The sequence below is a fragment of the Meleagris gallopavo genome, chromosome 1, assembly GCF_905368555.1.
Source record: "Meleagris gallopavo chromosome 1, MGAL_WU_HG_1.1, whole genome shotgun sequence".
Taxonomy (NCBI): Eukaryota; Metazoa; Chordata; class Aves; order Galliformes; family Phasianidae; genus Meleagris; species Meleagris gallopavo.
Window position 1 is genome coordinate 109,001,284 of NC_139404.1, and position 13,728 is coordinate 109,015,011.

A 13,728-nucleotide genomic window follows, 5' to 3' on the forward strand; every position below is an offset into this window, starting at 1 on the left:
AACACCAGTAGGCTCTGTCAGCCTGTTCTGATACTGCTGTTCTGCTTAATATTTGCTTTCATCGTTCCTGCACAGGTTCAAATTCACCATTAAATTTCCTCCTTTTTAATATATTATTGTTATTATTATTTATTTTGCAAATTCCTTGCAAGAAATTCACAATCAGCTTCCCTGAAAAACTCTGTAGTTCAAGACTGCCATCTTGAGGTTTACTATATTTAAGGACTAGCACATTGAACTACTCCTGTTTCAGTAATTACTAGTGAGATCAAACATACTGTTTTAAAAAGACATATGTGCAGAGAGGTGGTTCTTTTCTGCTCTCTATTACTTGGAGCTAAGGGATCTAGCTAACTGAAATGTTACTCTCAGTCACGATTTTCAGAAACAAATAATAATAGTGAATATTCTGCTCTGAGACATTCTATTCAGAATGACTAAGGATGTAACTACTATTCAAAATGTGATCAATTACAACCATTTACTAATAAGACACAAAATTTCCAGAATACTTTTAAGCCAGGCATACAAACAGACTCATTCTGATTTATTAATTTATATATAGTTTTGAGGTTTGTTTGTTGTTTGTTTGTTTATGAGAAGGTTTACTTGAATTCTTAACTTAAAGCTAACATTGGAGATCAAATAAAATCATGGATTTTAAAAAAATTCTTTCAAATCAACACAGGAAGTATGTTTCTGCGGATATTCTCACGTTTTCAAATAATGAAGAGACTTTAATGCTTTGAAGTACAATTTTGGGTGGTATTATGAAATAATCTGTCTTCTACAGCATTGTGCAGGCGTTGGTTATTTATCACTGCAGGAGAGTAAAAGAGTAGATCATTACAACAGATCACACACAGGTTTTGAAGTTACGCTGAATGGGGGATGTTGCTTTTCATTCTTCCTGCTGCAACTGCCAGGTGGCTTTTGGTTTGGGAAAAGGATGTGTGCCAACACGTTCACAATCAAGTTCATTATAGAATGAGGCGCCACAGGAAACCAGAGACCCTCAAAAATGTGCATTGTTAGCACCACAATTAACCTGTGTTTCCTTGTGATAGTTCTTGCTTTAAAGCCCAGCAGAAAGTCAAACCTTTCTGAAACCATTGCCTCTGATATCTAGCCCCCAGTTACCTCCACTACACAAACTGCTCAAGTATGTTTCATTCTTTTTCTGAGAATTTTAATTCTATTAGATGGGAAATAATAAAATTATAAATTTGACTGAAGTCTAGATAAAGAGCAATCTACCTCTGTCTATGTAATTAACACAGCCTAAAGAATTCTAGTTTGTTTTCCAGCTTAGAGGCAGTCTGTAGCAGAAGGTATTTTTAACTTAAGCATATTAGTACAGCAGTGACAGATCTCCCCCTCAAAAAGACCCAAAACACTGTGAACTCTTATCATTTATAAAGTATAAGAGGCTGAACTAGTCTGGAAGGAGGAGAGGTAAGAAATGAATTCCCCAATCACAGCTAAGAAAATAATGACTTTGAGCCCCGAATACCTTATCAACAAATTGTGACAGTACGGCAGATTGAAAAGGATGGGATCAACCCACAGACCCAGCTCCCCTCACAGACCTGCCTCCTGTCTGCAGAACACAAATATATCGGAGTCCAATGGAGGTGGAATAGGACAGCCACAGTCAAGGCTCTTGTAGTAAATGATGTCTTTCTCCACAAATAAAGGCTCTTTCAAAGTTCTGGAGTGTGCTAAGTCTATTCACAGAGAATAACGCTTTATTCTGGAAGGAACCTTTGTTATTTCTTGAGACTGAAGTGCCACTGAGCATGAACACGGGTGGCAGGGTCCCTCTTTGCGACTAAGAGGTTGCTGAGGCTGAGCTGTGTGGTTGCTCACCTGGAAACTATTGCCTGGGTGTGAGCCAGGCAGCTATTTTGGTTCCCTCCACAGGCATGGAGTTGAGCTGGATGCCTGTCCCAGACAGGCCAAAATTGTGCCCTGTCCTCTGGAAGGGCGAAGAGCAGGAATAGCACAACATCTAAAACGAAATTCAAATGTAGTTGCCCCTTCTTCCTAAGAACTTTCAATTAATTTAATGCTTGTTACTTCCTTTTATTATTATTATTTTTAACTCCCGGTGTTGACTGGGAAGGCAATAAAAAGGTTCAAGACTTACACAAAAAATTCACCCTAAAGTGTGATCAACAGCTGGAAAGTTCTGAAAGTGTAGATTTCAAAAGTGGTTTAGCCAAATGTTATGTTTTTGGATTACTTTCTATACTTTGACTTGTGTTAATATCTTTTTGAGTGTTTCATAGAATTTACATTAATAGTTGCATGACTAAGTTGTATTTGAGGCTTTTGCTTTAGAACACCAGTGGCTTATGATAACGTGTCTTACATGGACTGTGAAAGAATGGCTTTATATCCTGTCATGTCTTTACATTGTGTTCTAAACAAAGATATTTTCCTGGTTAGAATAAAATGTAAATATTTTGGGAAACTATATATTTTTGAGCCTTACAATTGCTATGGCTGTTTCTCCTAACAAGTCTCTTGTTCCTTTTGTCTTTTTCTGTATTTTTATAAGGCACCTTCAGTACATGATCTTTATTTTTATGCCTTTTTGCAAACTTTATTATTATAATTCAAATATAATTAGTGACACTTTATAACGCAGATCACACATTTAAAATTCAAGACCTTCTTTCCCATCACTGTTAATAAAGTGTAATTAGCAAAGAAGCACATGGATAACTGAAAAACTATGTATATATTTGCATTACAACTATCTCCAAAACAATAAAGACTGAGCAATAGTGTCTTTCGCAAAACACAAAAGAACAGGTGAAGACATCTAGATAGCTTAAAAAAAGAAAAGGCATTGGAAGGAATTCAACCTTTCACAGTTGCATAATGGAGAGAAATCCAAAACCCTGTGGCAAAGCTGCTGATCCAAACTTAAAAACTTACAGGGCTTTAAGGTGCCTGTGTGACAGCAGCCCTGTGATACCACAGGGATAAGTCCTCCTGTTGCTGAGCCTATGCACCATGCTTGTCTGTGGGCCTTGCACAATGTCTCCCTCCTTATGGAAGAGTCTTCCTAGCCTGATGGTCCCTAGCTGGGGCTAACACTCTCCTCACCTGTGGGGCGGAGGCATCATCTCAACACTTGGGTTCTTTGTGACACCAGCTGTGACCCAAAGCAATATATGCAGGACCAACCACTGGCTAAGGACTTGCTGAAGGCACTGAGCAGGGCAGCTTTCCCAGCTTGAGTTCAAGACTGAGACGGAACCCAATATGATAGGAGAGAGTCATTTCACTGGAAAGTGGAGAGTGACTTGTGTGTCTTCAGTTAAGCCATCATTGTAGAGACTTGGAATGGTAAATGCAACTATATTCCCTGGATAAGGCTCTGAGATAAAAGAAGCATTGGCATTTCCATAGGATATGCCTTCAAGAGCCGCACAATTAATTTTGTAACTCCTGCACATGTAAGAAATATTTCTAGAATAATTTATAGAGCAATACTTGCTTGAGAGCTGTGTTGCAACTCATGCACTGAAAACAGAATTTAGCAATTAGCAAGGAACAGAAAAGGAAGCTGTTGTTTAAAGACATTCTTTCTGTGCATCGAGAAGTACACACTCAGTGTACCAACGCCATCAGTTAGTGCATATTCTGAATTGCTGTGAATAATGCTTTGATAAGGTCATGCATACATTTCCTCATGTTAAGCAAAGAAACCTTAGAATAGCAGCTAAAACAAGGTAGTAAGTATAAAAGAACAATTGTTTTTGAATGGAATTTGAAAAAAAAAACAACCATGGAAACTGTATGTAATCTTCTTACCTTTATGTACATTTTGTTCCAACGGCAAAGCAAGATGCCAAGGTCACCTGCCAACAAGCAGAAAGTTTAGAGGTAGAGAAAGCTAGTTTTGAATGATAGAGACCTAGTGAACAAATGAGGGTGAACTTTATAACTCAAAGAGCATGCGTGTGCGTGCAAAATTTTGCTAAGTGAATAGTGATACACATAAATATGTATATGCTGCATGATATCTGGAAGGTTGGTTGTCCTACAGTCAGTCTTTAAAACATGTACATAAATTGAACTTGGAAGTATGTGCAGGATGTGAATTCTTCATGGTATGAGGAGACAAGATGGGAGTTGTGTTCACATGTATTGGTCATCCACCAAGCCAGCTTTACCCACAATATCAAGCCAACAGTATCAATTGAACCCACATTAAACTAAAAAGCCCAACTGTAAAGCTGTCAATATAAACAAAATAGCAAAAAAATCAACTCGTAACTTTGAGCAATTTGATATGAAGTGCCTGGCTCTATGTGCAGCATCAGCTGCCTTGAGAGGATCCAGGATCTCTATGTAAAAACAGCAGAGCTCTCATAGCAAGGCTGACACCTTTGCAAGTTTTGCACCAAAAAATATTGCAGCTGCTCGCATGGTTGATTTGCCATGGACTGGGGGCCATGAGAGAAAAGCTATATAAAGAGCTGAACAAACCATTTTCCTTTGCTGTAGATCTCACTGCACAGCAAAACATTAAGGTTACCTGTTAAAAAGCTGAAGATCCAGATGGGAGCCATGCTATAACTGCAGTGTCTGTGGCTGATGGCATTCCTCAAGAAGAGCTATTTAGACTTGTTCAGAAATGCTTCTGACAGTGTTAAAATGATGGGAGACAGAGGAATTTTGCTAAACTCTTCTCCCATCATTTCTGCCATCAGTGGTGTGAAAGTAATTGTAGGAAATTTGTTCAAAAAAGCAGCTGCAAACATGGGTGCAGCCTGAAGCTATCAGAGTTACTTCTGATCGTTATTTCTCTCTGGAGAGGAATGCCCAGTCTCCCAGGAAACCAAGTCTGGATACAACTTCCTCTTGCCTTTCATACATGTCAATACCTATTTATAATTGTATTTTCTTCATGTATGGCTGGAATACACGCTAACTGCTGACTTTTTATTCTACAGTCAGGGGAAACACAAGTTTCAATTTTTCCCATTTTTGATTTGTGATTAAGATATATCTCCTTTGCAGCGGCTCGTGTACTGTTGCTTTTGAACAGAAGAGCACTAGGGAACTTCTAACTTTGAAATTAATTACAGGAATAAAGCCTTCTTTGCATATTTTCTAATTACCCCTTTCTTTGTTAATGCCAAATAATGCCTTCAGCATCTTCCTGGAAATAGTCTCATTGACCCTGTTCTGTGATTATCTCCCATCTGTGCTGTGAAAGCTATGGGTCTTCCATTTCCAATTCAAAAACCTCCAGAATTAAAACCATTAGTTGAAACAATAAGAAGATTAATAAGCTGTGCAGGTGCATGTTGCGAACCATAAACAAGACAGCCTTATCCAATCATGGGTGAAGGAGCTATAAACAAAGGTTGAGTGCCTTTCACTCGCTGACAGTCCCTATGATCATGGTTCATGAGCAAATTAGACTTTAAACTCACCTAACATTTTTGCAGATACTGTGAAAATCACAAACATTTGGAGAACACTGCAAGACAGGCATATGCCTACAACCAGAACAAGCAAGACCACAGGGAAAAGTGGAGAGCATCCTTGGGTGCTCAGCCCTTGCTTCTGCTTCATCCCCAGTGTTCCCATGTCCTGCCCAGTGTGCAGTACCAGTAGGGATGTTGTGACAATGTATTTGCTTGTACAAGGGCTGCTCCAAAAGTAATGCCTTCCAATCTGTATGTTGGCCTATAACATCAGAGGCGGATATTGGTGGTATGGCAGTAGAGGCTGAACCTTCCCACTAATATCTCACTACATGTTGTTGCCATGTGACAGATGGCAGCAGAGGGGCACTCTGACACAATGGTGTCGGACAAGTTCATATGAAGCAAAGGTGAGTCACTGAATTCCTCCACGCAGAAAAAATGGCACCCATTGACATTCAACAATACTGAACATTTCTGGAGATCAAGCAGTGGATGTGAGCATAGTGAGATGGTGGGTGGTGCAGTTCAGCAGTGATGACAATGACAGTGGTTCATCTGCACTGGTGCAAATTGTTATGAGCTCTATATGCAGGCTTTTTCTCATTTCTAGCAAAAACATATAGCTAATGGTGGTGACTGTGTTGAAAATTTTTTTGTAGCTGAGAATTTGCTCAAATACTGCTACTGTGCTCTTTGTATCTGCTGTAGTTTCCATGGAAACAAATAGGAAGCATTACTTTTGGAGTTACTTACATAACTCAGTCACCATCCAGCAACACGGGTGCCTTGTAGAACAGCCCTGCTGGAGCAGGGCCATACTTCTAACGTTACAAAACTCATAGAAAAGTGTGGGTGTGTGATTTTAGCTGCGAGGACCACGTGTCAGACCTTGCTCTTTTTTTTTTTTTTTTTTTTTCTTGTTTTTGGCTGCACAGCATGCTGTTCTTGTAGTTTGTTCTCATGATCCCTTGAGTCATGCTATGAGCTGTTTGCAGAAGAATTGGCAAATAGCCCTCATTGCACTGTCTGTGATTTAACCATTGCAAGTCAAGGTTTACATAGAATACTAAGTGGGAGGCCCTAAAGCTCTGGTGCAAGCCTGCAGCATGCTGAGCTGTTGTGTAAATTGAAGTCAAAAAGGTAAATTGCAAGTTGAACTACAAACATATGAGTGAACAGTGGCTCTCTCAGCCACCCCTTAAAATGGACAATTCTGCTTTTCTATTGCCTCCTCGAGCTTTTATTTTTCATTGCAACATAAGCTAAGGCTTGTTTTCTGTTTTTTGTTTTTGGTTTTTGGTTTTGGTTTTTTTTTTGGCTGTTTCTTGAAGGTCTTGATGTTTCTTGGGATTTCTTCAAAGAAGATCAACAGAAACTAATCAGAAAATGAGCACAGTCTTAATAATACCTAAAATGAACAACAGTGAGGCCCCAGTCCAGGCTCAATCCACTAATTTAAAATTAAGTTGGCCAGCACTCTTCATTTATTTACTCCCTCAGCAGCCCAAGGGAATATATGCAGTGTGTGAAGTGAAGCACGTGCCTTTGCAAGAGCAGTATTTGTGTCATTCAAGGGAAAAAAGTAATACTGCGAATGAAGAAACATCTCATTAGAATTGCATTTATCACTCCCCAAATACCAGCCAAGAGTTTTTTTTAAATATATACGTATACTTTGACTTTGAAATATACGTTGCTACCAAAAAAGGGCCTATAAGGAACCAGTGATATCATCCATTGTCTTAGGGTGTGTTTGCAGGTTGTTAAAGAGATGTCTGAAGAGAATACAAGCAAAGGGGATATAAAGATAGATAGAAGGAAATGGAGGATATTGGGGAACAATCCCTATTTATGAGCAGATCAATTAAAAATGGGGCTGAGGATGTGATTCTCATCCCTGTCCTGACACAACTTCCCACCACAACGTGCTCTTCTCTACAGATGGTTCCCTCACAAGCAGTAGCTCAGGATCAAAAGCCATCCTTTACTCTCAAAACAACTTTCTATTAAGATTGGTTTTAATAAAATGAGTTTTGTATGAAATTTCAGCTCTTAAATTACAGATTTCTGGGATTGGATTCTGTTGATATTTCCATATTGCCCTATCCACATTTTGCTATAAGCGTTAGGTTATGGTCAACTGCTTTTATCTATCTCAGTAAAATTTTCCTGTTTCGGAAAAAATAAAATTGGATGTTTGTTGTAAAACACCATCAGGAATTCCCCAAGCTTACCCTTCTTTGCTTTCCTCTTGAAACTTTGAGATACATGCTATTGGAGTGGGGATAGTTTGTGTGTTGTAGCTCTGGGGAAAGCTCTGGGTAAAGCATGGATTTCTTTGTCTGAACTGCTGGAGGCAAAGGAGGCAGCTGCATGTTTGCATGCACAGGAGTTGCTTGTAAGCCTGACCTCCTAGAAACTACTGGGACTATCCAAGCCAACAGAAAAATGTGTTGGCTTTTGTTGTTTTGTTTTGTTTTTTACAGCACAGATAAAAATGGCAAAGCATTCCTAAAGATTGGTAGCTGTCCCATGAATTCACTCTACAGAGTTCAACAAGCACTCTGCAGCTGAAAGAGCCTCTGAAAGTTTTCACTCAGTTGCTGGCTGACTCCCCTCACCAGCTATCTTCCTGACGGAGGTTAAATGAGGACAAGCCTTTAAAACTCTAGTATTTTAAAACAAGTTATCTTATTTTTCGCTGATTTGGCATCTATTTCCATGGAAACAGAAGCAAGAACTAGAAGCCAAAAGCTGAAGTTGGCTGCACCACTGCTCTTGGCTTGTTCTACTTCCATTTCCATGGAAACTGATGTAAGATCAGTGCAAACAAGACAAAGTTTGCTTCTCTCTCTCTCTCTCTCTCTTTCTTCTTCTTTTTTTTCTTTTTTTTTTTTTTTTAATTAACCCTTCTTTGATTTTCTGCTTCCAGTTGCCTTCGGTGCTAACGATGCAGTTACCAAGTCACTGGGAATGCAAGCAAGAGCAGCCCAGATACCCTGTGAATCACTGCATGCATGCATGTGTATGTGCACTCCATTTTCTAACACTTCAGAGTACTCACTGATTTACTTTAAGATGCTAAAAGTTACCACAAAATAAAATAAATAACATACAAAGAAGTTAGCAAGGAAGGGGGGAAGAGCAGATGATTACATTCCTTCATTGGCAGAATACCCTTCTGGTACAGGTTTGTTGTCTCCTGGTAAACAAACATTTTTCTTTTTTCCCCTCTAATCTGCAAGGTATAGAAACATATGTCACAAGCCTGTGAAGGTGCTCTGTTAGAGTGTCTGTACAGGCTGGGGTTGGCCATGGCTCATGGAGCATAAGCCATTCAGACTCACTTTGGGCTCATGACTGAACGTGATCTGAGATTAAATCACATCTGGGGAACTGATTATTTACCCTGCTTCATTAAGAGGATCCCAGAAAGTCTGGATCCAGACATGTAAACCTCAAAGTGGTAAAGTACCGAATCATGTGCTGGAGTCTTCCATAAGCCCAAACAAAAACAGTTTATGTACATGCTCAACTGCTCCACTCGCTCGAGTCCTAAACACAGATGCTTACATGATGAAAAGTCTTCCCAGCTTGTAGCAATCTGGTTGGGCTTGGGTGGCTTTAGAGTAGTCTCTGTTCAATTTGATTATTGTTTTTTATGAAATGCAAGGAGGAAGCCACTGGGACAAAATAGATAAAGAAAAAGGAGGTGGCCTAGATCACACTTCTAGCTACGAGAAAAACAACAAAAACAACAACAACAACAAAACCACTAGATTTATTGGCAGAAGAGAATAGAAGCCAAGGCTTTAAGAGAGAGATGAAAAATACAAGGAAAATCAATACTTTTTTACATCTTGATTTGCTTCTCCTTCCAGTTAATAACATCTCTAGCTTAGCCAGATTTTAAGAACTTGTTAAATTTTGCACCAGTGCATGTCCACACCTGGTCTGTATCAACTCTGATCCCACCTGCAGGATTAGAATGTCTGAATATCAAAAATAGTTAATCATAGACCCATAGAATATCCTGACCTTGAAGGGACTCACAAGAATATAGAATTCAACTCCTGGCTCCACAAAGGGCCACCCAAAGTCAAAGAGTGGTGTTTGAGAGTGGTGTCCCTGAACTCTGACAATATGGGGCCATGCCCACTGCCTTGGTGAGCCTGTTCTATGCCCAGTGCCCTGTGATGAAGAACTTGTTTCTAATGCCCAACCTGACTCTCCCCTGATTCAAAGTGTTCTCACTACAGTGACCTGTAAATAGCAGTTGTGTGGTGACTATAGAGTTGTATCCTTTGGTACATATGAAAAATAAAGCTCACTGCTTAAAGTGCAACTGTAGTGGTTGTGTCATATTTACTGATATTCATAAGATGAATTAAATTCAGATCTTATTTTACTCCTTCTAGCATTGGGTTGGTCAAGACAACTTCCAAGGTTACTCAAAGAAGTCTTCATGTCTTTCTTGCAAACTGTCTGACCTCTCCTTGAATTCAGACAGCTGCAACAACACAACTGATGAAAAGCACAGATAAATGTACTATCACCCAAAGAAATAAGAGAAAGGAGAAGAGAGGAGAGGAGAGGAGAGGAGAGGAGAGGAGAGAGAGGAGAGGAGAGGAGAGAGAGAGAGGAGAAGGAGAGGAGAGGAGAGGAGAGGAGAGGAGAGGAGAGGAGAGGAGAGGAGAGAGAGGAGAGGAGAGGAGAGGAGAGGAGAGGAGAGGAGAGGAGAGGAGAGGAGAGGAATCAGGGATTCAACAATGAGTATCCAAAAGGAAATATGTGGTTTGATAAGGCTAACTGTCTGACACTGGATCAAGTGTCTCCAATGTTCTATTCTTTCCCTGCATATTGGTTTTTTTTCGTTTACTCAATGACTAGTTCAGAAGAAATCCTTTCATGCCCCTATTTTAAATGTCTTTCACTCTGGAAACCAAGCTGCTATTTCAGTAGCTGTGGTTCACTAGCCAGCCCATTCAAAGAGTGTGTTCCTGCCATGCCCTTTTTATTTTAGATGACCCTGTTTTGTCCTGCTTCTGCTTGACAGATGAATTTGATAGAAAATGTGAAGTTATGGCACCAAGAAGTCTGCATTATTCGTAATCCATTTAGTGGTTTGGACACAGGCTCAATAGCATCTCTCCAAGAAAAATATCACTGGTAGGTCTTTCTCTTCTGGAAAACTGCATGACATGAAAATATTTCTCATTTTCTCAAAAGAGGATAATTTTCATTTATGTATTTGGCCTGGGAGGGACCCTTTGTTTCCTTGCCATAACTCTGCCAGAGGAAACCCTGCTGCACACACCAGTGCTTCTGCTGCAGGCACATGGGCTGGGAATGTGCAAGACACCGTGGGGCTGAGTGTGCTCCAGGGTCACACAGTAGAGGATGAGTGCTCCTTGTTGGTGACTCTGTTCCCCTTCCAGGTGGCTCCTCTTCAACTCTCTCCTGCATAGTTTGTGCAGGGAGTAACCAGTATCACCCCCACCCTTGCCAAGGCATCTGGTCTGCTACCAATTTCCCTTTCACTATCATTTTCCTCTAGGCTCAAGTTCACCATATTTCTTTTTTCTGCCCGTAGACACTGATGCACCGAAATCCAGGATCTTCTATACTTCTTGCTGCTCTGCATGATCTTCCCTAAATGCCACAGGCAGCACCGTAGCTGGTAGCATTTGGTGGCCTTTTGTGCTGACATTTCGGCCTCTTACAAACAAGAACTGCCCTTATCTGCCAGCCACAGAGCCCAAGGCTTTTCTTCTAGCTGACTTTTGCTTCCAGCTGCCTACCAGTATGCAGAGGCAGAGATTTCCAAGCAGCAGGCTTCCTGGTCTGCAGCAGCAGCAGGAGCCAGGAAGAATAAAAAATATTATAGATACAGAGCAGCAACTGTTTTCTTATATTAATAATAGAGTAGATTATTGATGCTTTGATGAATTATATCTAAGCTTGTTGAACAATGGGACTATTTCCTGGTGAGGCAAAAAAAAAGGTAAAATTTTTGTTTGCATTTTATTATCTTCATTGATTCAAAACGTAGAAAAATCCATACGCTCACAACGTCAAATCTTCTCATAGTGAATGGCAGTGAAAACACATTCTACTCACTCAACCCTGGTGTTCGACACCACCCACACCTCAGTGGCCGCTTTTTCTGCCTTTGTTTGCAGTGTGGGCAGTGGCTTGGGTTTGCTTTCTTGCTTCTTCTCCTCCTCTCCCTCTGTCTTTTCTCTTTCAGCAGGAGAAAAAAGGAAAGCAAGAGCATGCAGCAGTTGTCCAACTAGAACAGAAATTTTGTGTTGCAGATCACACCAAAACAGATGTTTCTTTCATAATCATGGAAAAAATAATATAAAAAAAAACAACAGAAAAAGGAAATGATCGCATCCTTCCAAACATTGTGAGTTTTGTAGTGTTGAAAAAGATGCATTTTTCATTTTGAAAGAATTGAAAATGTGTCAAGCTGTTCTAGCTATTAATCCACACATCCAGCCTGAAATGGGATAGATATGATAAGCGTCTCGGAACCAAGCCCATGCTGGTTGCTCGGCAATAGTTTAACGATTATCTTGGATGTGATTAATGAAAATCACAATTAAGAGCAGTCCTTCTGCACCACACCCTGCAAGACCTCCCACTCATCCTGCAGCACGGCTCTGAGCAGCCGCCAAGGGCTTATCAGGCCCTGAGAGCAGCACGACCCACCACAGACCTCAGGAAGAGCAGCAGCTCCCCTCTCCCAGCCAAAGTTTGGTTTTTCCTGTATTTTCTTCTTTCCTGCGCCTCGCAGAGCAACACAGCCATCCTGCATCCCACCAGGCAGTTCTCTGTTGCTGAGCAACCCCGTGCTTGCTGAGAGGGCCCTTTTGCAGCAGGAAATCTGGTGAGGAAATGGTGAGGGAAATGAGGAGAAGAGCAACGAGATCCTGCAGGGGACATGCGCTAAGGGGCAATGATGCTGCTGCAAATCCTGCTCCTCTGTACCTGCCCTGTTCTGATGCAATGAGTGGCCTCATCCATCAGTTAATTAATTAGTTAAAGAGGATTCCTCATCTGCAAAGCCATGTCCAGTTGAGTGGAGGTGGGAGAGGGATAGAGGTGGAAAAAGGTGGTGCTGAGCTTGGTTGGTGGGTTTGGTGAGGGCTGTGTGGGTCTATTTCTGGAAAATCAGACTAGATTTTTTGTACACACTGACAAATACCTGCCATTGTAGTAGAGTATAGCTTAAGCTGATCCGTAAGATTTGCAGGAGGCATCATGCTAGATGGCTTCTCTTGTTTAGAATGAGAGGTAATGGGCTTACACCGTGCCAGGTGAGGTTCAGGCTGGATATTAGGAAAGGTTTCTTCTCTGAAAGAGTGGTGAGGCAGTGGCACAGGCTGCACAGGGAACTGGTGGAGTCACCATCCCTGGAGGTGCTCAAGAGCCATGTGGATGTGGCACTGAGGAACATCTGAGGGACATGGGCAGTGGGCATGGTGGGGGTGTGCTGGTGGTTGGACTTGGTGATCTCAGTGGTCTTTCCAACTTCAATGATTCTATGATTCTACACTCAGCAAGCACAACATTGCTCTGTGCATGTTGTCACACGGAAGTGTCTTGCTACAAGGATGTGTGCAGGTCTCGTGGGCTCTTTGGGGCTGCCCCTTCCCAAAGAGCTGAGTCCCATCAGACCTCACTGTGACCAGCACCATGTAAACCTGAGCTGCTGCTTCTGCCTAGTATAGGCAGAAGATTTAGAAGACAGCTGTGTGATAATGACATCCACATGCCATATCATCAGGATGGAGGCATGAAAATGCAACAAAGCTCCTTGAAAGAGGTTTCTTTCAAAAGCATAGCAATTCTCAAAATATATGGCAAACTACCACTTTCTGGCTGCCATCATAGACTAGCTCAGAGATCTATGTATAATTTCTAAGCTTCATTTTCAAGACTGTTTCCTATGCACCTCATCTGTACTCAGCGACAGCCAAGGCTGAACAGAAATGCTTGGTGGAATAAGGAGATCAGGTCATGGGAGCAAGTGCAAATGCCATGGACAAGCTTCTGATGTGGTTTCAATTAACCTGTTCCCACTTTTTGAACAAAAAGCTGCTTTTGTAACATTTTAGGGTGATGCAGGTGTGGAGCACTGCAGGAAAATACAATTGCATGTACTGTTCCTTGGGAAATATAAGCACTGGTATACGCATTCCTAAATCAATCAAGAGTGCATGAACATCTTGGCCATCCAGATAACATTAATAGAACCAGAAAC